Here is a 27695-nt window from a genome sequence, read left to right as displayed (position 1 = left end):
GCGAAAAGGTAAAAGGAACTTAAAATCCTTATGTGTTACAGACTATAACCAAATAAAAAATATGTAGTTTGGTTGCAGCTCTACGTCACCTGGCATTACGCAAGTGCATGCAATTTAAAAAAAAAGAGAGGAAGGCAGAAATAGGAACCATTCATAATGACGACATGTATATTTCATTCTAATTCCAATTTACGTTGACACAATGATGACTGCTGAGAAATGATCCTCAAAACCAGAAGTGTCAGACTTTTGTAAGAGATCTGACCAGTGTTAAAAGTGCAATATATTAGAATTTTTATGGTAAAAATATCTTAGTATAAAATGTTAATCTGAACTATTCTATGACGCTATGCTTACAAAGATTAAACGGTGCACTTCAAAGTTTTTTTTATGGATTAAAATTATTAAAGTACACCCTTTTTAGATAATTGGCCTGATTTTTTTTCATTTTTTAAATTGGACATACTGATTTAGATTTTGTATTATTGTCCACATTTTCCCAAGGACACACTTATAGATTGATGGCTCAAGTTGGAGTGACCATTTATAGGATTCTTTTTTGTTTTAGTACAATAGGATGTTAGCCATATTAAAAGTATTTTCTGCCAAAATATTAGCATTTAAAAAAGACAGATTAACATTTAGATTTAAGATTTCTTCTTGAACAACTTTGTAGACGCTAAATCAGACAGTTCACATAATTTAAGTTGAGCTGATAAGTAAAACAACTGTGCTTAGATTTTGCTCTCTGTCAAATACTGCATTAAATAAGAAAAACTTTAAATTTAACAAAAAACTGAAAAATCTAACTTAACCCATATTACTTGAACTTTATAAAGAATTTCACATTTTTAAGTAGCATACTTAGCCAAGTTAATTGTTCAAAAATGCTATTATTCCTTCTTAATTTGTTAATTTATATTATCTAAAAGGGGCAAATTTGTTATCATTATTGGATTACTCTTTCCAAAAGTAAAAACAAAATCTTATATAATTACAAAGTTGTTCTGAAAAACATCTAAAATAATAAAAAAATGTACCATATATATAAATAAGCACCTAGATAAAGGTAAAACCAACGTACAATTTCCATTGTTAAGAATGTAAAACAACTTGTAAATAAACAAACTAAAAACCGATTGGATTTATCAGTATAACTTGGTAGAAATACTAACAATAGCTTAATACATTTACTTGCCTTTAACCAAAATGGATCAATTATGGATATGTTTAAATTATGGACTTCAATATTTATTTTTGTTCACTAAAAGTTTTTTTCTTCTTATGTTACTTTTTATTTGAAAAAAAAAAAATTAATGAAGTAACAAACTGCACATTCGCAGTGGAGTGCAGCTTGTGCCTCCTCGTAATTGCTGCATGCCTCCTCGTAATTGCTGGTTTATTTCATTTAAGGACAGAAATGCAGTCATGCTTATCTTATTATGGTAAGCACAGCAGGGCATTACAACACGTGTTTTAATCCTACAGTGAAATATAGCTGAAGAAATGCCAGGAAAGTTTGCAAACCAGTTTGGAATAATCTTAAAGTAGATCTGTTGCCTCTCTTGACTTGTCTGCTTCAGATAATAATTATGAAACTATTAATTCTGAAGCATCTTTTCTTTTAATTCTGCATTGTGCCATTCCGCTGTTTTTCCTCCGAAGATTTTGTGAATAAATTGATATCTGGATATTCCCAATTGGGGGCGTGTCCCTACACAAACTAATATTGTCCAATCAGAGCTGACAGTACTAGACTGTAGGGACACACCCCTTAGACCAGAGGAATGGTAGCACCCAGTTGTCATTTTAATTTCATGGGGAATACATGTCAGAGGAGTTGACAGGTCTTTTTTAAAGTATTTTACCAATTATATTCTGTCTGATCTGAAATTTGATGTGAAGAGATGCAATATGAGCAGTTCAGTTTTTGGAACAACTATATGATACCTGGATAGTCTTGGCACGTAACCTACTATTTAGAATAGAACCGCGGCAGGAAACTCTCTGGGCATCATATGGCTGCAGTATTGACCAGCATGTACGCTATATGTAGCCATAACCAACGTCAGAAAGGATGGGAGATTGGAATTAGAGTGAGTTTCATTCACTTATTTTATTGTTCCTGTTCAGAACAGATACCGTCACATATGATGAAATGCAAATTTATTGCCATGTTTGCTAGATTAGAAGATTTTAATTCAAATCAAACATGAAAAAAGCTACAAGTACACAGCAGTGATGTTTATTTTTATTTTTTTAAGGGGCGCATAAAAGCAGCCAGTTCCTGTTGGGAAGTCATTTATAAAATCATAAAGTACTCAGGTAATTAGTGCCTGTTTCACATTTTTACCCATTGTGAAGCTGTTCTTGTTCTTCCCAAGTGATAAGATGCACAGAATTAAAAAAAGCAAAAAACAAACAGAAAAAACAGCTCTTTTGTAACAGAAATGCATTTTCCTTATTTTGCAGGAGATAAAGTTTCAAAGCCTCCAAAATAAAACCTTCATTCATATGGCATCCATATTGATTAATAAACATTTCTGAACAATTAATCTGTCACGTAAGGGAAAGAAAGGACACATGATTATGTATGATTGTTCCCTGTGAACTCACCCCGCAACAGGGTTCATTTGGAAAGGTATTTAGACTTTCAAACTTTGCAGATATCCTTACAGTACTTGGGTCCAATATTTATTCTTTTAGAAATTCAGAAATTCATTATTAGGAATTGTACAATACAAATATTGTGTAAATCTAACAACCCAGTAAACATCAATTCTTATTTTGTGGAGTAATTGATCCAAAACATGACGGCAATATATGCATGCAGAGATTTCCTTTATGAATGAAACATTTTTCCCTATTTGCTGTTAGAGAATCGCTAAATAATAGAACAAATAAGACATTTTAGACTATTTACCATTTATGTATTAATAGTATGTAAACTAAAACAACATGGCATTAAAATGGTGTACCATGCTCTTCCTTACAGCTGCAGCCTGGGATCCTTACCAGTCCTCTGTTGACACCGGAGCATGGTGACATTATGTTTATATTAGAGCTTTTAATTCCATTGAAAACTCAGTGATTTACAGTAGGAATGATGTTCCTTTCATCATAGGCCTTGTTGACCTCTCTCCAAATGTAATATTTACGGTTCAAATAGATTCACAGGGAACTAATATTTATAATTTCTCCAACGGAGAAAATAACGTTTATGGTTGAGGCCAAAAAGTTAAATTTTGGTTTCATCACTCCAAATTACCTTGTTCCAGAAGTTTTGAGGCTTGTCTCTGTGCTGTTTTGTGTATTGTAGGTGAGATATGCAGAGCCCCAGATTCCTGGTCATTGCAGTAATGTAGTTTTTCCACCAGGGGGAGTGATGTTACGTCTGAAGGCAATAAAAGAGATCACTTTACCAGGTATCTGTAATAATTATAGGGGATAACTCATAGGGGATAACAACTGCATTCATGCCCCCCGATGTAGGCAGCTCCACAATAAAGTCCATTGATATAGACCCCCAAGGGCGGGACAGAACAGGTAATGGTTGTAGAAGACCCGTAGGTGCTACATGAGTAGTCTTGTAATGAGCACATACCTCGCAGGAGAGAACATAGTCCTTGGTATCCTTCAGGCAAGTTGGCCACCAGAAGAATCGGCTCAGGAACTCTTGTGTCTTCTGTACCCCCCTGTGACCAGCCAACTTGGAGTCATGTACCAACTTGAGGATCTGCAGATGGACGACCTCAGGGACGTAGATACGTCGATCTCTGAACCACATGCCACTCTTAAGGACAAGATTCATATCCACAGGTGGGTTGGCCAGAAATACATCAACGTCATAGGCCTCCCTGCACTCCTTCCACAAGTCCTGATCGTGGATAACTCCGATGAAATTGGCATCAGATAGAATGGTCTTGGATGGGGCTCCAGGTACGGAATCCGCAGCATGGATTCGGGATAAAGCATCAGCCTTCCCATTACGAGAACCTGGACGGTACGAGATAACAAAGTTAAATTGATTTAAAAATAATAGAAACTAAAACCTCAATAACATATTGTAATCATTACAATACGGCCTAAAAATAGCCCATTCCAAAACAAAAGAAACAGCAAAGCAAACCAACTCCAAAATATATATATATCACACGGAGAAAATAGGAGTCATTAGGTAGAAAAATAGTAAATGTATTTGTACTTCAAAAAAATCAACATACTAAATCCATTACATCAAAAAACAAGTATCTGCAGGAAAATTGAAACAGAAAAGAAGGAACCCTGCTGATTACCCCTGCCCACTCTGTGCAAAAATCGCATTAGATAAGGTGCAAGTACAGTAATATATTGCACATAGAAGGTAAGAAAAAAGCCAGCCAGGATTCTAAGATCACTCTATCAGTATATCGGCCAGAGAGTAACAAAGTGCTTACCAAAGGCAGGGAGGTTCCAAACCCGGGCGTGGATGTCCCAAAAAAACCCAGACGCACGTTTCGCGTGTCTATAACACCGCTTTCTCAAGGGGAGATACTTGTTTTTTGATGTAATGGATTTAGTATGTTGATTTAAAAATAAGTTCCAACGAGCCTGACGAGGAGAAAGACATCTAGCAGGTCTAAGGAACTCTAAATTGTGATGGTCAGTTAGCACTATGATCTGTTGTGCAGCTCCTTGCAGATGATGCCTCCATTCCTTGAAAGCTGCAATAATAGCCAGCAATTCCTTGTCTCCCACGTCGTAATTCTTCTCTGCTGAGGTTAGTCTACGGGAAAAGAAAGCACAAGGATGTAGCAGACCCTTCTCTCCAGTTCTTTGGGAGAGAATAACCCCCAAAGCATTATCAGAAGCGTCCACCTCCACAGTGAAAGAAAGTGTTGGATCTGGGTGTATCAACAGTGGTGCTGATGTGAAACAGATCTTAAGCCGATCAAAAGCTTCTTGAGCCTGTGATGACCACTTAAAGGGCTTTTCCTTCTTTGTCAAGGAAATAATGGGACGGACAATATCAGAATAATTTCGAATGAAGCGTCTGTAGAAATTTGCAAAACCAATAAAACGTTGGACCTCCTTAACGTTCTTGGGTACCGGCCAGTCAAGGATAGCCTGAATCTTACCAGATTCCATGTTCAGCCCCTGGGGAGAGATGATATAACCTAAGAACTGTATCTCAGAACGATGGAACTCGCATTTCTCCGGCTTAATATACAGATGGTTCTCTTTCAGACGTCTTAAAACAGTTTTGACATGTTCTTCATGTTCCTGTAGAGAGTCAGAAAAGATTAGTATATCGTCCAAATAGATCACTACAAACTGGTCCAACAAATCTCTGAAAATGTCATTAGAAAGGTGTTGAAACGTAGCAGGGGCGTTACAAAGCCCGAAGGGCCTCACAAGAGATTCAAAGTGTCCATATCGGCATCTGAATGCTGTCTTCCACTCATCCCCTGGATGAATATGCACCAAATTATAAGCCCCACGAAGATCCAGTTTAGAGAACACCTTAGCATGGCGGACTCTTTCCAGTAATTCAGGAATCAGAGGCAAAGGGTAACGGTTTTGTACGGTTACCTTATTGAGTTCCTGATAGTCAACACAGGGTCTCAGGGTCCCATCCTTCTTCTTTACAAAAAAGATAGGTGCCCCTGCTGGTGAGGAAGAAGGACGAATGAAGCCTTTGGCCAGATTTTCCTCAATATACTCCTTTAAGGCTTGAAGCTCAGGTGCCGCCAAAGGGTATACGTTACCAAAAGGAATGCCTGTGTGGAGGAAGCTGATCTGCATTCTTCTTGTCACAGATGTCAGAGAACTCTTTATATGCTGGAGGTAAAGAAAATACCTGTACATGTGGTTCCGTAGCCGTGGACTCAGGGACAGCTTCTGTTAACGCTGAGTTTCTCCTTGTTGGAAAGATAATCTCCTTGGTCTCCCAGTTGATAATTGGGTTCTGAGAACGCAACCAAGGAATGCCTAAAATCACAGGAAAATGAGGAGAAGAAATTAGCAAGAAAGAAAGTTGCTCCTGATGATTAGGCTCCAACAAAATTTCAAGGGGTACGGTCTCCTGATCCACAGGCCCAGAGATTAAAGGTGACCTATCCACTGTTTCCATGGTAATTGGAGAGGCTCTTTGCTGAATTTCAATACCATGTTCCTTGGCAAATGCGATATCCATGAAATTGCCACCTGCACCAGAGTCAATCATAGCTGCACTGGAAATCCACTGTCTTGAACACAGGATCTTAATAAGGAGAGAACAGTGAGAATTCTTTTCCTTAAGCTCCTTGGGGGGTGAAGTCATAGAAAGTGAATGGAATACAGCGTTTAAAGGCAGGCTACATTCAGAGATGTCAGATTCATCATCACAGTTGTCATACTCCCTTACTGCTGCTAGCACCTTGTTAGGCCGTCTAGGACACTTAGGACAATTGATCAAGAAGTGGTCAGACTGGCCGCAGTAGAAACATAGACTTTCACGAAGGCGATGCTCCCGGCGCTCATTGATCTCGCGCCTCTGAACGGAATCAATTTAACCTCCTCCACCTCCCGAGATGTTTTACCTGCAGGCTCTTTGGAAGGAAGGGAAAAGTTAGAAATACGGTTATATGCAGCAAACTTCTCCTGCCTACGCTCAGTAAGGCGAATGTCAATACATACACAATGCTGTATAAATGTCTCTAGCTCTTGTGGTGACTCAGAGCGAGCTAGTTCATCTTTTACAATACTAGACAGACCCCTTTTAAAAATAGGCAATTCTGCATAACTGTCCCAATTGGTATCTACCGCTAATCTCCTGAATTCAGTAGCATACTCAATAACAGAACGTTTTGCCTGGCGTAAAGACAATAAAGCAGATTCAGCGGTTGCACAGCGATTAGGATCATCAAACATTAATGCCATAGCGGCCAAGAAATCATCCAAGTTATTTAACCGTGGGTCACGAGACTCAATCATCGGATTCGCCCAGGCGAGCGCTCGTGCGGTCAGCAGCATTATTACACACAATACTTTGGATCTATCATTAGGAAAATGGTCAGCATGCACATCAAAATATAGCATACATTGATTCAAAAAGCCACGAAATTTGTCGTGATCACCATTAAATCTGAATGGGGGCAACTTAGGTGGGCTAACTGGTGGCGGTTGCCCAGAGGGAAAAGTCGCTTGTGCAGCTATTTGCGTGCTTATGTCCTGAAAAGCCCGTCCATACTGAGACTCTATGCCTGCAAGTTTGTTTTCCTGGGCTGCCATGCGGGTGCTTAAGTCCTGCAAAGTCTGTCCAAACACTTGTTGATTGTGTTCAAAGCTTCCAAACTTCTTTTGCAGACCTTCCACATCTTTCTGCAGTGATCTAATTATGGAAAACACCTGCTCTAGTCTGCTTTCTGCAGTCATTGTTCCAGCAATCTCCTTTTTTTTTTAGGCTAGAGTATCCTGTAATAATTATAGGGGATAACTCAGGAGACTCTTTGCGTGGAACAAGAGAACTACAGGACACAGTTTTATAAGTGGTAAAGTCTATATTATCACATGGTGATTCAAACAGGTGCAGAGAGAAACTCAAGTCCACAACACTTGGAGTAAATATTAAATGCAGCTTAGCAGTCTATAGGAAACTTCAAAGGACAATGCAATCACGCAGAAAGTCTATGAAGCACAATTGTTCTTGAGGATACTTGACACGAATAAGTCCTTGCTTAGTCCAAAACACAGATAGATATGCTTATAAGGCAGTTCAAATAATATCTTAGTTCAACCAGGGAGGCCTGGGTAATAGTCTCAGGTTCTTGCAGAGAAGAAACAGCTTACATGTCCAGCAAATGCAGATGGAAGTAAACACGAGCAGCAGATGAAGGAGGATTACTGGAACTTGTGTATGCAGCAGGAACTCAGAGCAGAGTAGCAGGATAACCCCACAGGTTCACAAGAGCAGGTATATAGCCAGGGAGTCACCAGAGGTCAGGAGCTGGATGCAAGGCAGAATACTCTAGCACAGACTGAAGGCTGGAGTGGAGTTTTATAGCAGGAAGGCACAGTGCACATGAGACCAAAGACTCCATCTTGGAAAAGGGCAGTAATGCACAAAAGGTAATAAAAAATGTTCAGAGTCCTGACAGTATCACAAACCATACAACACACTTCACACTCCAGTCCACCAGGGAAGCTATGCTCCTATCTATTAGGGCACTCTTCACAATTAGGTAAAACTGGTGGGCTGGATAGGAAGATAGGCAGAAGCTGACTGGGCTTCACCCAGGCAGCACCCTGTCGGGCAGCCAGAGGGGAAGGAGGGGGAAGGATGAAAATCAAAGAGCTGCAGACAGAGGGGTCCCTGACAGGGAGTAACCGTCTCCAAGCCTTGCACCAGAGACCGGCAGGACAGTTAATTCCACGTTAGCTGCCCGACCCATACCCAGGAGGCACGGTGGCAACTTGTGGGGGCCGGGACATGCTAGAGTCCCTGTAAAAAGCCTCATGCCATCAGTCATACGGGTTTGTTCTATCCATTCCATCAGGGGGACAGAGAGAAAGAGAAATAACATCTAGAACACCAACATCAGTTGTGAGGACCTTACCGGTGCCAGAAGGTTCCCCATGAGTACAACCATAGTCGTCTCCATGACCACACATTCCCGGTTCCCCCAGGCTTTCTTTTTATCTGTGTGTCTCTGCGTGATACCCTGGAATGGAACTGCCCTGAACCTATCAGGGGACCTTTCTATCTCGGGATTTGGTGGGGGTCTCCTCCACCTCTCCTGCCAAAATCTCTAGGGGAAACCTATCGGGGTTACACTCTGTTCCTAAGTTGGCGACCCCTATGACAGGTATCCCTGACTTGGGATCTTCGGGCTCTGCGCCCGGAACAACATTTACCTTAGAAGGGTTAACCCTGGTCTCCCACAGGGACCAGAACAGGGGCAAGTATTTTCCCAACACAGTCCCATATGGAAGAGTCTTTACCACTCCCACCACATGTTTGATGTCTCCACACATTGTAGAAAAATTAATCTTCACGGTCGGGTATTCTTGGATTTCCCCATGGATACCCATCACCTCCACTTTCCATCCTTAGCAGTTGTCCCCGGCAACATGGGACCAATGGACCAAAGTCACTAATCTCCCCGAGTCCAGGAAAGCCTCTGTTTGGTACCATTCACAAGTACCTGGCACAGCTGGGGTTTGCTGTCGGCAGTGCCTGTAGTGGCGGTACAGACTGGCTGGGCATACATAGACATACAGCGAGTAAACCCGCAGTCCATGGGTTCAGATATCAGGGGACTGTTGGCAGCCACATATCCTGGCCCTTGGCACTACCAACACTTGATCGCTGCGGCACAACTATACCTTGGGGCCGTTTTAGGGGAAACAGGACTTTTGTCTTCTTCACTTCGGGTTACCCCCTCATCTCGGGCTCGGCCCTACTTAGCCCCAACAGAGGTTTGTGTACTTTTCCCCGACTCCTGGGCTGGTGGGGCCTTACATGACAGCTGAAGTGGAGCAGTGTCCCGTATAAAGTCCTGAGTGGCTGTAAACCGCTCTACCAGACTGACCACCTGGTCCAGAGTGCCCGGGTCCCCTTGTCCGACCCAACACTGTATGACTGCTGGCAGAGCCCTAACCAGCCGGTCGACCACCACCCTCTCTACCATCTGGAATGGGGTTAAGGTCTCATGCTGGAACCATTTTTCTACCAGCTGCAGCAAGTCATATGACTGAAACCTGGCAGGATGAGACTCCACAAAAAAACACTAGTACACCCGCCAAGCCCGCACTTTGCAAAGTGTTTAAATGTTGCAAACTATGAATGCTTTTAACCATAAAAGTGTTCATAGTGTATTTAAAAGGAACCCAACAGCTGACATGTTGCTTCAACTATGGGCAGCATGTATCAGGCACTGTGTGTATGATTTCAGACCGAGCTGCATGGAGACTGGTCAGAAAGGTCAGTCCCCAGCAGCTTTTCTTTGCACGCTCCCCTTGAGTGACAGGTCTCTCTCTGTGTGCATATATAGGGAGAGGTCTGTGAATCACTGGCAGCAGGAGTGGGGAGAAACTACCAAAGACCCGACTTTCCAACCACTCTTCCATGTGGCTGTTGAAGTATGATAGTTTCTGAAAAAGCTACATCGTTTCAGAGCCAAACATACTTGGCTGAAATCATGCAGCCGGTGTGTGATACATGCTGCTAGTGGAATAGGCAGCATGTATCTGCTGTCTGATTATAATAGTTTGTTTTTATCAATTAACAAAACTTAAAGTGACTAAACAAAAATGAAATCTAAGTCAAATTAATATTTGATGTGACTGCCCTTTTGTCATGCACAGTGTAGGAAAGGCTAAGTGCAACACGAAGGGATAAGGGAAGAAGAACCAAACACCAGGGAAGGGGGGAGTGGACACCCCTAGACAGATCTAATGTCATCCTGTCTGCCCTATCATCCCTATATAGGTTCCGAACCTATTGCCGAGCAGGATAACTAATCCCTGCCTGACCCTGGCGATAAGCCCTGCATCGGGAAGGACAGGATGACGCTAGTCAATCCTCACTACCACTAAAGACAGATAGGATAAACGAAAAAAGGGAGACACTTAGCTTGAGTAGACTCAGAGAGAAACACGGACGTCCTCCAAACACCAGAGAGGAAGACAGCAGACTGCTACAGCTCCAAGCCTCAACACAGAAGTGCAAATAAAAAATATCACCCGCAACTCCCAACAGAAAGTTGGGAATTATAAACACCCAGAACCAGGTGACACCATCAGAGCTTGGGGACGTGGCCACTAGTCTGCAAAGCAAACTGCTGAGACCTTCTGCAGACAGATTCAGTGCAACGGTCTGCAGCCTCTGACTAATCCGTGACAGCACCCCCCTTCTACGAGTGGCCTCTGGACACTCAAGACTAGGTTTCTCAAGCTAAGAGGTGTGGAATGAACAAACTAGCCTGAGGGCGTTCACCTCTGATGCAGAAACCCACATCCTTTCTTCTGGACCATAACCCCTCCAATACACCAAGCACTGTAAGGAACGACATAGGAGGCAAAAATCTACAATCTTCCAAATTTGAAACTCGAGGTTACCATCATCCATTATTGAGAGAGGCGGTAGGGGTGAGGGCTCAAGGTAGCTCTTGAGCAAAGACCTTTGAAAAATGTTGTAGATCTTAAGAGCCTGAGGTGGCTCAAGACAAAACATTGCTGGACCAATGATGGCGGTTATTCTATAGGGACCAAGGAATTTAGGTCCCAACTTCCAGGAAGGAACCTTCAACCTGAAATTCCTGGTACAAAACCCCCAAAGTCATTCACATTCAGATCCGGACCTGGTACGCATTTACTGACAGTCATATGTTTATACCTGTCTCCCCTGACCCTGTTTGGAACAGGTAGTGGCAAAACAGGACCAGAGTGACGGGTATGCAGTACTTTAGAACGTGCGCAAACATTGCAGGTAGATAGTTGTTCAACCACATCCCGATGCAACCACGGCCACCAAAAACGAGGAGAAAGGAGGTTTGCTGTTGCCGCCTCACCACCTGGGTGGCCAGCAAGTACAGAGTCATGACATTCTCTAATTACTTCGTTGTGGAATTTAGACAGCACAAGCAACCTCACCGAAGGGCAGGAGGCAGGAGCGTCCCCTGAGCCTCCAACACCTTACCCTCCACGTCAGTGTACAAGGCTGAGATGCCTACCCCCTTCTGCAAAATTGAGGCAGGGTCCTCCAAGTCAGACAAAAATGCCAGTAAGGACCCTGTAGATACAGCAAAACAGAAAACGTTTAGGCAGTTACCATGACAGTAATCTCCCCACTTTACAATCTCTCTGGATTGCCAATCCACAGTTTGATTATGCTTCACCAACCAGGGCAAACCCAGAACCATTGGAGTGTGGAGACCCTTCAGGACATAAAAAGGGATTATTTCATAATGAAATGACCCCACCTTCAGTCTTATGTTATGAACAATTTGTGTCAGCATTCTCTGTGCAAGTAGTGCTGAGTCGATGGCACAAAATGAAATGGGTTTAGCCAAGTTAGAGCAGACAAAACCATGAGTTCAAGCAAACTGAATATCAACTATGCTGACTCCAGTTCCACTGTCTACAAACAGAGAAATTTTTTCAGAGCTGCTCTCTAGCACCTTCGCTATTGTCAGGACAAAATGAGAATTGCAGGTTGAAGACGAACCCTTGATTATCAAGCTCAAGGCTCCCAATGGTTAATCGAGTCTCTTTTTGCATTGGAATTGCAGGACATGCCACAATAAAATGTCCCTTCTTCCCACAAAAAAAAACAAAACACACACCCTTTTTCTGTCAGGGGAAACATGCAATGTGAATGCCCCTTCCAACTGCATGGGTTCCTCTAACTCCGCAAGTATAGGTTCACCCCCGTACCTTTTCTCCAACATCGGGATCTTGTCCCGGAAGGAGGGTGGAGAAGACACATAGAATTCTGTGGTAGAGAAAAGCCCAGGACTGAGGTTCCCCCTGCAACAGTGAAATAACAATTTATACTCGTTGCTCCTCATCTCCAGAGGAGTAAGGACACAGTTTAAAGTACAATCTGCATGCTTCTTTAAACACAAAAAACTTGTTCCTACTCCCAGAAAACCTGTCCGGGAGGGCAAGTTTTATTTTTTTTAAAAAACATGAATGGTGGATGATAATGTCACGCACAGTGTAAGACAGACTAAGAGCAACACACTAGGGAAGGGGGAGTGGAGACCCCTAGACAGATCTAACGTCACCCTGTCTGTCCTATCGTCCCTGTATAGGTTCCGCACCTATCGCCAAGCAGGATACCTAATCCCTGCCATGGATTTATGTTGACATTCACTGGAGCTGTTTTGCACTGGAGCTGTTTTGCACTGGAGCTGTTTTGCACTAAGCACTTTATTACTTGACATATATTCTGTACAACTCCTTGTATGCACTTTACTATTCTGTGGTTGTTCCTTATTCATTTATTTACATTAATTATATATTATCTTGTACAAATATCTACAGTTTCATTGAGATTGGCACTCTACATTTGGCCTCATTACATCCCAGTGTTCATTGTCATTTTTTTTCATATCTGGGTGTGCGGCCTTATTTTTAATTTTTTGTGTACATTGATTTGTTGTTTCTATTATTATCTGTTCATTATGTAAATTAATAAATACTATTGATTTTTCACCATACTACATTTGGACTTTATGGTCGGCTCTCCCTCTCCGTTTTTCTTCTGTGTTTTTCCGACTGTCCACATGTGATTATATAAGTCCGGCTTTCCAGTTGCAGAGGTATTATTAAATCTACGCGATACTCTCACCACTGAAAGCGGTTTATACCTTGTGGGAATAAAAGGACAAGAAATAGGAAAAACCCAATTTGGCTAAACAAAGAAGTAACAGTGGCAATTAACAGTAAAAAGAAAGCATTTAAACTACTAAAGCAGGATGGCACTGTTGAAACTCTAAAAAACTATAAGGAGAAAAATACTTTATCTAAAAAACTTCTTAAAGATGCCAAAAAGGAAACAGAGAAGCACAGTGCTAATGAGAGTAAAACTAATCCCAAACTGTTCTTCAACTATATCAAATAGTAAAAGAATCATAAGTGAAAGTGTAGGCCCCTTAAAAAATTGTGAGGAAAGAATGGTTGTAGATGACGATGAAAAAGCTAATATATTAAACACCTTCTCCACGGTATTCACGGTGGAAAATGAAATGCTAGGTGAAATGCTGAGAGACAAAGAAAACCCTATATTAAGGATCACCAATCTAACCCAAAAAGAGGTGCGAAATAGGCTAAATAAGATTAAAATAGATAAATCTCTGGGTCCGCATGGCATACACCCACGAGTACTAAAGGAACTAAGTAATATAATAGATAAACCATTATTTCTTATTTTTAGGGACTCTATAACAACGGGGTGTGTTCCACAGGACTGGCGCATAGCAAATGTGGTACCAATATTGAAAAAGGGCTCTAAAAGTGAACCTGGAAATTATAGGCCAGTAAGTCTAACCTCTATTGTTGGTAAAATATTTGAATGGTTTCTGAGGGATGTTATTCTAGATTATCTCAATGAGAATAACTGTTTAACTCCATATCAGCATGGGTTTATGAGGAATTGCTCCTGTCAAACCAATCTAATCAGTTTTCATGAAGAGGTAAGCTATAGACTGGACCAAGGTGAGTCTTTGGACGTGGTATATCTTGATTTTTCCAAAGCGTTTGATACCATGCCACACAAGAGGTTGGTACACAAAATGAGAATGCTGAGTCTGGGGGGAAATGTGTGTAAATGGGTAAGTAACTGGCTTAGTAATAGAAAGTATAGGGTGGTTATAAATGGTATATTCTCTAACTGGGTCGCTATGACCAGTGGGGTACTGCAGGGGTCGGTGTTGGGACCTATTCTCTTCAACATATTTATTAACGATCTGGTAGAAGGTTTACACAGTAAAATATCGATATTTGCAGATGATACAAAACTATGTAAAGCAGTCAGTACAAGAGAAGATAGTATTCTGCTACAGAAGGATCTGGATAAATTAGAAACTTGGGCCGAAAGGTGGCAGATGCGGTTTAACAATGATAAATGTAAGGTTATACACATGGGAAGAAGGAATCAATATCACCATTACACACTGAATGGGAAACCAATGGGTAAATCTGACATGGAGAAGGACTTGGGGATTCTAGTTAATGGTAAACTTACCTGGAGCAGCCAGTGCCAGGCAGCAGCTGCCAAGGCAAACAGGATCATGGGGTGCATTAAAAGAGGTCTGGATACACATGATGAGAGCATTATACTGCCTCTGTACAAATCCCTGGTTAGACCGCACATGGAGTACTGTGTACAGTTTTGGGCACCGGTGCTCAGGAAGGATATAATGGAACTAGAGCGAGTACAAAGGAGGGCAACAAAATTAATAAAGAGGAGGGGGGAACTACTATACCTGGAGAGATTAGCAAAATTAGGATTATTTAGTCTAGAAAAAAGACAACTGAGAGGCGATCTAATAACCATATATAAGGGGACAATACAAATATCTCTCCGAGGATCTGTTTATACCAAGGAAGGTGACGGTCACAAGGGGGCATTCTCTGCGTCTGGAGGAAAGAAGGTTTTTCCACCAACATAAAAGAGGATTCTTTACTGTTAGGACAGTGAGAATCTGGAATTCCTTGCCTGAGGAGGTGGTGATGGCGAACTCAGTTGAGGGGTTCAAGAGAGGCCTGGATGTCTTCCTGGAGCGTAACAATATTGTATCTTACAGTTATTAGGTTCTTTAGAAGGACATAGATCTGGGGATTTATTCTGATGGAATATAGGCTGAACTGGAAGGACAAATGTCTTTTTTCGGCCTTGCTAACTATGTTACTTTGAAATATATTGGCACCCTGCCACTGTGAGTCATTTTTTTTTTGTTTTATACTCTCAGGATCCAGGCTGTTAGATGCAACAGTTCTATGTTGTGATGTCGAAGGGGTCCCTAAGAGAGAAGGTCTTCTCATACTGGATGGGGAACAGGATCTTTCAGAGCCATCTGACTCAAAAGAGGGAACCAGCCTCTCTTTGGCCAGAAGGGGGCGGTCAGGATTACTGCGGCTCCATCTTCCTGAATCTTCCTTAAAACCTTTGATATCAATGGGAAAGGTGGAAAGGCATATAACAGTTTCTTGTACCAACTCTGAGACAATGCATCCAATCACTCCAGATTGTCATCTGGTTTTAGGGAAAACAAAGTTGTCACCTTTGCATTCTTCTGGGTTGCGAACAGGTCCATCAGAGGAATGTCCCAATGCTGTGTTCTCTGTCAGAACACTGTTGTATTTAGTTCCCATTGTGAAGATCATACTGAGAAAGTCTGCCACTCTATTTTGTGAACCCTTCAGATTAACTGCCGAGATGGACAGGACGCTCTCTTCTGCCCAAAGGAAAATCTGCAAAGCTAGAGATTAAAGAAGGTGACATCTTCGGTCCCTTTGATGACCAAGGAATGAGACCGCTGTGACATTTTCCGATGGAATTTGGATGTCGGAATTTTGATGTTGACCCCAGGGATGGACCTGGCATCTTTTAAAGCATCTCCAAACTGCACGCAGTTCTCTGTAGTTTGAGGATTTGGTACAGATTTGTGAAGATTAAGTCCTTTGCAGATATTGACCTTCTATCTCGGCCCCCCAACCTTGCTGACTTGCGTCTGTAGTAACCAGGATGCTTGGGGAAAGGACCTAAGGTATTCCTCTCCGGAGATTTTTTATCATCCATCAGGTCAATGTTTTTTTTTCTTCTGCAGATATGTTTATCTTCCTGTCCAGCCCCAATGGTCGTTCTTTCATGAAAATCTAAGAGAACCCCTAGAAAAACTCTCCATGTACCTGGATCTAAATTGGAATTTTACCAACTTATGAATCAGCTCAATTTTCTCAGGGTAAGGGTAATTCTTGAAAGATAGTGCTCGAGTTGTTGCACCAAGTCCTCCACTAAGAGAAGATGGTCCAAGTATGGGACAATGATTAACCCTTCTTTGCTCATTAAGGCAACTACTTCCACCATTAGTTTTGTGAAAATTCGAGGGGCCATGGATATGTCGAATAGACGGCATTGGAACTGAAAGTGATGAACTGTATCCTCATCTTCTGTCGCAAACCTCAGGAAACGTTGACAGGAAGGATGGATTGCTACATGGTAATATGCGTCCTCTCCTTATTAATGTAATTGTTGATCATATTGGTTCAATTTTGAATTTCCTGTATGTGACCCACTGGTTTAAGTGGTTTAACTATATGATGGTACGAAATCCCACCAAGGGTTTTTTTTTTTAAAGAAAAGAGACCTGAATTGTTACCCTGGTACTATTCTGGCTGGGGAACGGAAATGATCGCCCTGGAAGTTATTCGATTCCTGATGTCTATTCTGAGCCTTTGCAGGGATTTGGGGGATTGAAGGGCTGTTAGGTGCCATTTTTCTAATGGGAGTTGGGTGAACTTTATCCTGTACACTTGCCTGATCATCTGAAGAATCCACTGGTTCTGTGCAATCTCCTGCCATTACAACAGAAAGAAACAAAGCCTCCCCTCTACTTCTCTGGTGTCAAATTCTTCCTGTGTTTGGGCCTGAAATAAATGGGGCCCTTCTACCCTTTCCCCCATCGGGGTAGCTCCATCTGCCGGTTTTACACTTCCCTTTAAATTCCCATCTTTGGGACAGATGGGATCTACAAAAGGAAGGGACTCCCCTCGGCCTTTCTACTGGAAACCCCTTTTTTGTTGTCACAAACCCTTTCTAGGATGTCATCTAATACCGGTCCGAATACCTGCAAACCTGAGAAAGGAATTGAGCATAATTTGTTTTTAGAATGGTTATCTCCTGACCAGGTTTTCAGCCAGTTGGCTAGCCTAGCTGAGTTGAAAAGAACATTGTTCCTGGCAGTGAATCTAACTGACTTGGCTGACACTTCCGCCATAAACCCCGTCACCATTTTCAGCAATTAAAGGAATTTTAAAACCATCTCTCTGTGTATTGGATTTTAGCTGGGCACTGAATTCATCAACCTGCCAACTCATAGACCTGGCAACTTAGGTGACAGCTATATTGGCCTTAATAATAGCCACTGAATATTCCCAGGCCTTTCTCAGTAATACAGCTTTCCTATCAATGGATTCTCTGAGTCAAGAAGAGTCTTAAAATGGGATTGATGTTTTCCTTATCTCTCTGACTATCGTGATATTAATCTTTAGAATTTCCTTCAAGACTTATTTTTCAAAAGGAAAATTTTGAAATCTTTAGGCCATGTGCACACGTTCAGGATTTTTCTCATTTTTTTGTGTTTTTTCGCTATAAAAACGTGATAAAAATGCGAAAAAAACGCTAACATATGCCTCCTATTATTTACAGGGTATTCCGCATTTTTTGTGCAAATGTTGCATTTTTTTCCGCGAAAAAATCGCATCGCGGAAAAAAAAGCAACATGTTCATTAAAAATGCGGAATTGCGGGGATTCCGCACACCTAGGAGTGCATTGATCTGCTTACTTCCCGCACAGGGCTATGCCCACCATGCGGGAAGTAAGCAGATTATGTGCGGTTGGTACCCAGGGTGGAGGAGAGGAGACTCTCCTCCACGGACTGGGCACCATATAATTGGTAAAAAAAAAAGAATTAAAATAAAAAATAGTGATATACTCACCCTCTGATGGCCCCCAAAGTGTTCCAGCCTCTCCGGTGCATGCTTTCTCTTCCGTTCCTATAGATGCCGGTGTGGTTCAGGACCTGTGATGACGTCGCTGTCTTGTGATTGGTCGCGTGACCGCTCATGTGACTCACGCGACCAATCACAAGCCGCGACGTCATCGAAGGTCCTGAACCACACCGGCATCTATAGGAACGGACGCTGCTGAGATCGGCTGTCTGCAGAGGGTGAGTATAACCATTTTTTTATTTTTTTAATTATTTTTAAACATTCTATCTTTTACTATAGATGCTGCATAAGCAGCATCTATAGTAAAAAGTTGGTCACACTTATCAAACAGTATGTTTGACAAGTGTGACCAACTTGTCAGTCAGTTTTCCAAGCGATGCTACAGATCGCTTGGAAAACTTTAGCATTCTGCAAGCTAATTAAGCTTGCAGAATGCTAAAAAAACCGCGTAAAAACCGGAAAAAAAAACGCAAAAAAAAAAAATGCGGATTTCTTGCAGAAAATTTCCGGTTTTCTTCAGGAAATTTCTGCAAGAAATCCAGACGTGTGCACATACCCTAAGGGAGAGCAAGTTTCTTTTCTGCATCCTCCCATTTTTTTATTATCATAGCCTTAATGTGTTTGTTAACTGGAAAAAAACATATTTGGGTTCTCAGTCCTCCAAACATTTCATATTGTACTGAGTAAGCTACTTGTGCCTCCTCAATTTTCATTGAACTCCATACTGCTCGTAGGAGTTTGTCCGTATCGTCAGATGAAAAATAATATTTTTTCCTTTCCTAAGGGAGAAACTGAGGCATCTCCTCTCCTCCCGCCAGATCCTGGTCAGTATAATATCCTTCATCCTCTTCAGAGGACAACTCCATTTCCCATCTGGCTCTCTTATGAAGGGTTATTACCTGCTCTGTCTGAGAGGAAACTAGGCTGCAAACTATGTTTTGCACTTCTTCCCTTATTATGTACCTCATATCTGCCATAAAAGAGGATCTTAGCAATACACTTCACACATAACTGCGTCTTATGTGTCTCAGGCAATTTGGCTTTACATGTAGCACATCTCCGGGTCTTTTTGTCTTTTTTCCTGGTAGAAGAAACAGACCCTGCAGGGGCTTCTTTGACCTAAAATCAAATGTTATAGGATAATAGGGCTATAATCCCCTGAATACTATGGAGGATTTAGGGCTAAATAATTTTCTTTGAGACTTAAAGGGCCCAGGGACTGCTTGGACAGTGTCTCTGAATGGATAGGATTGGACTCCATGATCAGGCTGCACACATCGGTACCCACAATAGGTACATTTATAGTATCTTACCTGCCCAACCATTAGGAGCACACCTAGAAACCATCCCAGATCCCCTGCGTGCCACCCTGGAACACACGCCACGTCCGCATATCATCCTGTGATTTCCCCTTGAAATCGGAAATGCGTTCCACCCTGGGAACACACAATGTGCACATCACCAGAAGCATGCCAAAGAAAGTTGCTGCAGGGGAGAGCCCTCTGAAAAGGGAAGCAGGACAATTCCAGGAGACACATCCCGCTCTACTGACCCAGCTGAGGGACAACAACTCGTACAACGTAGGCTTTGATCCCATGCTTGTCCTCTCCTGCATCTGTCCACCTAGGGACAGAAAAAACACTGAGGGTAAAGTGGCTTTTAACCTTTCGTGTGTTTCCTGTCCCTAGAAAATGAGAAAGACTACCTCCTGGTGTGCTGTCCGGAGGGAAGTTCTGAAAAATAACAATTTGCTGATAAGGTTAGATATAGGGACAGAAGAATCTAGTAAAATATACTGCAGTAATTAGCTTATGCTACAGTATTTTTTACTAACATACCATAGATGAATGGTAGACAATTCGAAAATCTAGAAGAAACCGAACAAAGAAAACCATGAACTTATGGTCAAAAAGGGAAGTACAAGGACTAACAGATGTTTTTAATAAAAATACCTTTATTAAACAGAAAAGGCAATTGGTAGCACTGCAACAAAAATGTGCCCGTACTTGGAATATAAAGTCAATAATAAATGAGGTAATAAAAACATATAGTGAAGGAAAAACAGGACCAAAAAATGGGGTAATGAAAATAAGTAAATATACAGTGCCTTGTGAAAGTATTCCGCCCCCTCGAACTTTTCAACCTTTACCCACATATCATGCTTCAAAAATAAAGATACCAAATGTAAATTTTTGGTGAAGAATCAACAACAAGTGGATCATAATTGTGAAGTTGAACTACATTTATTGGTTATTTTAAATTTTTGTGGAAATTCAAAAACTAAAAAGTGGGGTGTGCAATATTATTCGTCCCCTTTAATTTTAGTGCAGCAAACTCACTCCAGAAGTTCATTGTGGATCTCTGAATGATCCAATGTTGTCCTAAATGACTAATGATGATAAATATAATCCACCTGTGTGTACTCAAGTCTCCGCATAAATGCACCTGCTCTGTGATAGTCTCAGGGTTCTGTTTGAAGCACAGAGATCATCATAGAGACCAAGGAACACAACAGGCAGGTCCGTGATACAGTTGTGGAGAAGTTGTGGAGAAGTTTAAAGCCAGATTTGGATACAAAATGATTTCCAAAACTTTAAACATCCCAAGGAGCACTGTGCAAGCAATCATATTGAAAATCGAAGGAGTATCATACCACTGCAAATCTACCAAGACCCGGCCGTCCCTCTAAACTTTCATCTCAAACAAGGAGAAGACTGATCAGAGATGCAGCAAAGAGGCCCATGATCACTCTGGGTGAACCGCAAAGATCTACAGCTGAGGTGGGACAGTCTGTCCATAGGCCAACAATTAGTCGTACACTGCACAAATCTGGCCTTTATGGAAGAGTGGCAAGAAGAAAGCCATTTCTCAAAGATATACATAAAAAGTGTATTTTAAAGTTTGCAACAAGCCACCTGGGAGACACACCAGACATGTGGAAGAAGGTGCTCTGGTCTTATGAAACCAAAATCGAACTTTTTGGCAACAATGCCAAATGATATATTTGGCGTAAAGGCAGCACAGCTCATCACCCTGAACACACCATCCCCACTGTCAAACATGGTGGTGGCAGCATCATGGTTTGGGCCTGCTTTTCTTCAGCAGGGACAGGGAAGATGTTTAAAATTGATGGGAAGGTGGATGGAGCCAAATACAGGACCATTCTTGAAGAAAACCTGTTGGATTCTGCAAAAGACCTGAGACTGGGATGGAGATTTGTCTTCCAACAAGACAATGATCCCAAACATAAAGCAAAATCTACAATAGAATGGTTCACAAATAAACGTATCCAGGTGTTAGAATGGCCAAGTCAAAGTCCAGACCTCAATCCAATTGAGAATCTGTGGAAAGAGCTGAAAACTGCTGTTCACAAACGATGTCCATCAAATCTCACTGAGCTCGAGCTGTGTGACAAGGAGGAATGGGCAAGAATTTCAGTCTCTCGATGTACAAAACTGATAGAGACATACCCCAAGCGACTTGCAGCTGTAATCGCAGCAAAAGGTGGTTGCAGCAAACTATTAAGCTAAAGGGGCCGAATAATATTGCACACCCCACTTTTCAGTTTTTGAATTTCTACAAATATTTAAAATAACCAATACATTTCGTTCAACTTCACAATTGTGTTCCACTTGTTGTTGATTCTTCACCAAAAATTTACATTTGGTATCTTTATGTTTGAAGCATGATATGTGGGAAAAGGTTGAAAAGTTCAAGGGGTCCGAATACTTTCGCAAGGCATTGTATATTATAGTCACATAGGTAAAGCCCCACATAACACCAAGCAAAAGCAATGTCAGAAAAATATGTAAAAAAGTTGTAAAAAAAACTTTGGTGTCAAAACAATATTTTGTCAAAAAAACCCAACAAATATTATTATAGACCGTACATAATAAATAATGGTATAATCCCTACTGTCTGCACAAAAAAGATATACCGTATATACTCGAGTATAAGCCGAGATTTTCAGCCCAAATTTTTGGGCTGAAAGTGCCCCCTCGGCTTATACTCGAGTCACGGTCGGCGGGTGAGGGGGAGAGGGCGCTGAGGCATACTCACCTAGTTCCGGCGATCCTGACACTCCCCCTGTATCCACGGTCTTCGGTGCCGCAGCCTCTTCCCCTGTACAGCGGTCACGTGGGACCGCTCATTAGAGAAATGAATAGGCTGCTCCACCTCCCATAGGGGCGGAGCCGCATAATTCATTTCTCTAATCAGCGGTGCCGGTGACCGCTGATAGAGGAAGAGGCTGCGGCACCGAAGACCAGCTGTCCGGGGGAAGGAGCGGGACGCCGGGAGCAGGTAAGTATGTCATATTCACCTGTCCTCGTTCCACACGCCGGGCGTCGCGCCATCTTCCCGGCGTCTCTCCGCACTGATTGTGCAGGTCAGAGGGCGCGATGACGTATATAGTGTGCGCGCCGCCCTCTGCCTGATCAGTCAGTGCGGAGAGACGCCGGGAAGATGGCGCCGAGGAGCTGCAAGCAAGACAGGTGAGTATGTGTTTTATTATTTTATTGCAGCAGCAGCACAGCTATGGAGCAATAATGGACGGTGCAGAGCATTATATGGCACAGCTATGGGGCAACGGTGCAGAGCACTATATGGCACAGCTATGGGGCAACAGTGCAGAGCACTATATGGCACAGCTATGGGGCAACGGTGCAGAGCACTATATGGCACAGCTATGGGGCAACGGTGCAGAGCACTATATGGCACAGCTATGGGGCAACAGTGCAGAGCACTATATGGCACAGCTATGGGGCAACGGTGCAGAGCACTATATGGCACAGCTATGGGGCAACGGTGCAGAGCACTATATGGCACAGCTATGGGGCAACGGTGCAGAGCACTATATGGCACAGCTATGGGGCAACGGTGCAGAGCACTATATGGCACAGCTATGGGGCAACGGTGCAGAGCACTATATGGCACAGCTATGGGGCAACGGTGCAGAGCACTATATGGCACAGCTATGGGGCAACGGTGCAGAGCACTATATGGCACAGCTATGGGGCAACGGTGCAGAGCACTATATGGCACAGCTATGGGGCAACGGTGCAGAGCACTATATGGCACAGCTATGGGGCAACGGTGCAGAGCACTATATGGCACAGCTATCTATGGGTCAACGGTGCAGAGCACTATATGGCACAGCTATGGGGCAACGGTGCAGAGCACTATATATATGGCACAGCTATGGGGCAACGGTGCAGAGCACTATATGGCACAGCTATCTATGGGGCAACGGTGCAGAGCACTATATGGCACATCTATGGGGCAACGGTGCAGAGCACTATATGGCACAGCTATGGGGCAACGGTGCAGAGCACTATATGGTGTCATGGTTCCCAATGGCAAGGGAACGTCAGAGAACTTAAATAACAGACTAGCTCTTGGGTGATGGAATCTCGAGCTGACCGTGAGCTAAACCTACCACACAACTAACAGTGGCCGGGTGACGTACCTACCTTTTATCCCTAGACGCCCAGCGCCAGCCGGAGAACTAACTAACCCTAATAGAGGAAAAAACAGACCTGGCTTACCTCTAGGGAAATTCCCCCCAAAAGGAGACAGAAGCCCCCCACATATATTGACGGTGAGTTCAGAGGAAAAGACATACGCAGTATGAAGGTAGGTTCAGCAAAGCGAGGTCCGCTTACTAGATAGTAAGAAGATACAATAGGGAACTTCACGGTCAGCTGAAAACCCTATTAAAATACCATCCAGAAATTACTTTAAGACTCATGTGTCAACTCATGACACCGGAGTGGTAATTTCGGCCCATAAGAGCTTCCAGCTACAGAAACATAACATAACTGTGAACTGGAACAAAAATGCAAACAAACTTAGGACTAAGAGTCCAACTTAGCTGATAGTAGTCTAGAAGCAGGAACATGCAACAGAAAGGCTCTGGTTACATTGATGGCCGGCACTAGAATAACTGAGCAGCAAGGCTAAATAGGATACTCCCATATCCTGATGGAAACAGGTGAACAGAGAAAGTGAAGCACACAAGTCCAGTACCACCAGTGACCACCGGGGGAGCCCAAAAACCAAATTCACAACAGTACCCCCCCCCTCAAGGAGGGGGCACCGAACCCTCACAAGAACCACCAGGGCGATCAGGATGAGCCCTATGAAAGGCATGGACCAAATCAGAGGCATGAACATCAGAGGCTGTCACCCAAGAATTATCCTCCTGACCGTAGCCCTTCCACTTGACCAGATACTGAAGTTTCCGTCTGGAAACACGGGAGTCCAAGATCTTCTCCACAACGTACTCCAATTCACCCTCAACCAACACCGGAGCGGGAGGCTCAACGGAAGGCACAACCGGTACCTCATACCTGCGCAATAATGACCGATGGAAGACATTATGGATAGAAAAAGATGCCGGGAGGTCCAATCGAAAGGACACAGGGTTAAGAATCTCCAAAATCTTATACGGGCCGATGAACCGAGGCTTAAACTTAGGAGAAGAAACCCTCATAGGGACAAAACGAGAAGACAACCACACCAAGTCCCCAACACGAAGACGAGGACCAACACGACGACGGCGGTTAGCAAAATGCCGAGTCTTCTCCTGGGACAACTCCAAATTATCCACCACCTGTCCCCAAATCCGATGCAACCTATCCACCACAGTATCCACTCCAGGACAATCCGAAGACTCCACCTGACCAGAAGAAAAGCGAGGATGAAACCCCGAATTGCAAAAGAAAGGAGAAACCAAAGTGGCAGAACTAGCCCGATTATTGAGGGCAAACTCCGCCAACGGCAAAAAGGCAACCCAGTCATCCTGATCCGCAGACACAAAACACCTCAAATAAGTCTCCAAGGTCTGATTAGTTCGCTCAGTCTGGCCATTAGTCTGAGGATGGAACGCAGACGAAAAAGACAAATCAATGCCCATCCTAGCACAGAACGCCCGCCAAAATCTAGACACGAACTGGGTCCCCCTGTCAGAAACGATATTCTCCGGAATACCATGCAAGCGAACCACATTTTGAAAAAACAGAGGAACCAACTCGGAAGAGGACGGCAACTTAGGCAAGGGCACCAAATGAACCATCTTTGAAAAACGGTCACACACCACCCAGATGACAGACATTTTCTGAGAAACAGGGAGATCAGAAATAAAATCCATAGAGATGTGAGTCCAAGGCCTCTTTGGAATAGGCAAAGATAACAACAATCCGCTAGCCCGAGAACAACAAGGTTTGGCCCGAGCACAAACATCACAAGACTGCACAAAAACTCGTACATCTCGAGACAGAGAAGGCCACCAGAAGGACCTAGCCACCAAATCCCTTGTACCAAAGATCCCGGGATGACCTGCCAACGCAGAAGAATCAACCTCCGAGATGACTCTACTGGTCCAATCATCAGGAACAAACAGTCTACCAGGCGGGCAACGATCAGGTCTATCCGCCTGAAACTCCTGCAAAGCCCGTCGCAGGTCTGGGGAAACAGCAGATAATATCACCCCATCCTTAAGGATACCTGTAGGTTCAGAATCACCAGGGAAATCAGGCTCAAAACTCCTAGAAAGGGCATCCGCCTTCACATTTTTAGAACCTGGTAAGTATGAGACCACAAAATTAAACCGAGAGAAAAACAACGACCAGCGCGCCTGTCTAGGATTCAGGCGCCTGGCAGACTCAAGATAAATCAAATTCTTGTGATCAGTCAATACCACCACCTGATGTCTAGCCCCCTCAAGCCAATGACGCCACTCCTCAAAAGCCCACTTCATAGCCAAAAGCTCCCGATTACCAATATCATAATTTCGCTCGGCGGGCGAAAATTTTCGAGAAAAGAACGCACAAGGTCTCATCACGGAGCAATCGGAACTTTTCTGCGACAAGACCGCCCCAGCTCCGATCTCGGAAGCATCGACCTCAACCTGAAAAGGAAGAGTAACATCAGGCTGACGCAACACAGGGGCGGAAGAAAAGCGGCGCTTAAGCTCCCGAAAGGCCTCCACAGCAGCAGGGGACCAATCAGCAACATCAGCACCCTTTTTGGTCAAATCAGTCAAAGGTTTAGCAACATCAGAAAAACCAGTTATAAATCGACGATAAAAATTAGCAAAGCCCAAAAATTTCTGAAGGCTCTTAAGCGAAGAAGGTTGCGTCCAATCACAAATAGCCCGAACCTTGACAGGATCCATCTCAATGGAAGAGGGGGAAAAAATGTACCCCAAAAAAGAAATCTTTTGAACCCCAAAAATACACTTAGAACCCTTCACACACAAGGAATTAGCCCGCAAAACCTGAAAAACCCTCCTGACCTGTTGGACATGAGAATCCCAGTCATCCGAAAAAATCAAAATATCATCCAGATACACGATCATGAATTTATCCAAATATTCCCGGAAAATGTCATGCATAAAGGACTGAAAGACTGAAGGGGCATTTGAAAGACCAAAAGGCATTACTAAATACTCAAAATGGCCCTCGGGCGTATTAAATGCGGTTTTCCACTCATCCCCCTGCTTAATTCGCACCAAATTATACGCCCCACGGAGATCAATCTTAGAGAACAACTTAGCCCCTTTTATTCGAGCAAACAAATCAGTCAGCAGTGGCAGAGGATACTGATATCTGACTGTAATTTTATTCAAGAGTCGATAATCAATACACGGCCTCAAAGAGCCATCTTTTTTAGATACAAAGAAAAAAACGGCTCCTAAGGGAGATGAAGAAGGACCTTTTCCAGGGACTCCTTAATATATTCTCGCATAGCAGCATGTTCAGGTACAGATAGATTAAATAAACGACCTTTTGGAAATTTACTGCCCGGAATCAGATCTATGGTACAATCGCAATCTCTGTGAGGAGGTAGTGAACCAAGCTTAGGCTCCTCAAAAACATCACGATAATCAGATAAAAATTCCGGAATCTCAGAGGGAATAGATGACGAAATGGAAACCAAAGGTACGTCCCCATGAGCCCCCTGACATCCCCAGCTTAACACAGACATTGCTTTCCAGTCAAGAACTGGGTTATGAGATTGTAACCATGGCAATCCGAGCACCAAAACATCATGTAGATTGTACAACACAAGGAAGCGAATCGTCTCCTGATGGTCTGGATTCATACGCATAGTCACTTGTGTCCAGTATTGTGGTTTATTACTAGCCAATGGTGTAGAGTCAATACCCTTCAGAGGTATAGGAACTTCCAGAGGCTCTAGATCAAACCCACAGCGCCTGGCAAAGGACCAATCCATAAGACTCAAAGCGGCGCCAGAGTCGACATAGGCATCCGCGGTAATTGACGATAATGAACAAATCAAGGTCACAGACAAAATAAACTTAGACTGTAAAGTGCCAATTGAAATAGACTTATCAACCTTTTTTGTACGTTTAGAGCATGCTGATATAACATGAGTTGAATCACCACAATAGAAGCACAACCCATTTTTTCGCCTAAAATTCTGCCGTTCGCTTCTGGACAGAATTCTATCACATTGCATATTTTCTGGAGCC

General features: G+C 43.0%; 1 long non-coding RNA gene across 1 annotated transcript in view; it reads left to right on the top strand.

Annotated features, from left to right (window-relative positions):
- Positions 1 to 13139, top strand: part of LOC143781858 (uncharacterized) — a 49146-nt gene extending 36007 nt beyond the window's left edge. The window contains exons 2-5 of the long non-coding RNA XR_013216824.1: positions 2265 to 2325; positions 2473 to 2641; positions 2996 to 3425; positions 12777 to 13139. This is a non-coding gene — a long non-coding RNA (uncharacterized LOC143781858). The remainder of the gene's footprint in view (positions 1 to 2264; positions 2326 to 2472; positions 2642 to 2995; positions 3426 to 12776) is intronic.
- The last annotated feature ends 14556 nt before the right edge of the window (positions 13140 to 27695 follow it).

Source organism: Ranitomeya variabilis, chromosome 6 (genome assembly GCF_051348905.1).
Source record: "Ranitomeya variabilis isolate aRanVar5 chromosome 6, aRanVar5.hap1, whole genome shotgun sequence".
Taxonomy (NCBI): Eukaryota; Metazoa; Chordata; class Amphibia; order Anura; family Dendrobatidae; genus Ranitomeya; species Ranitomeya variabilis.
Note: the sequence above shows the minus strand (reverse complement) of the source record. Positions and strands in the feature narration are given on the sequence as shown.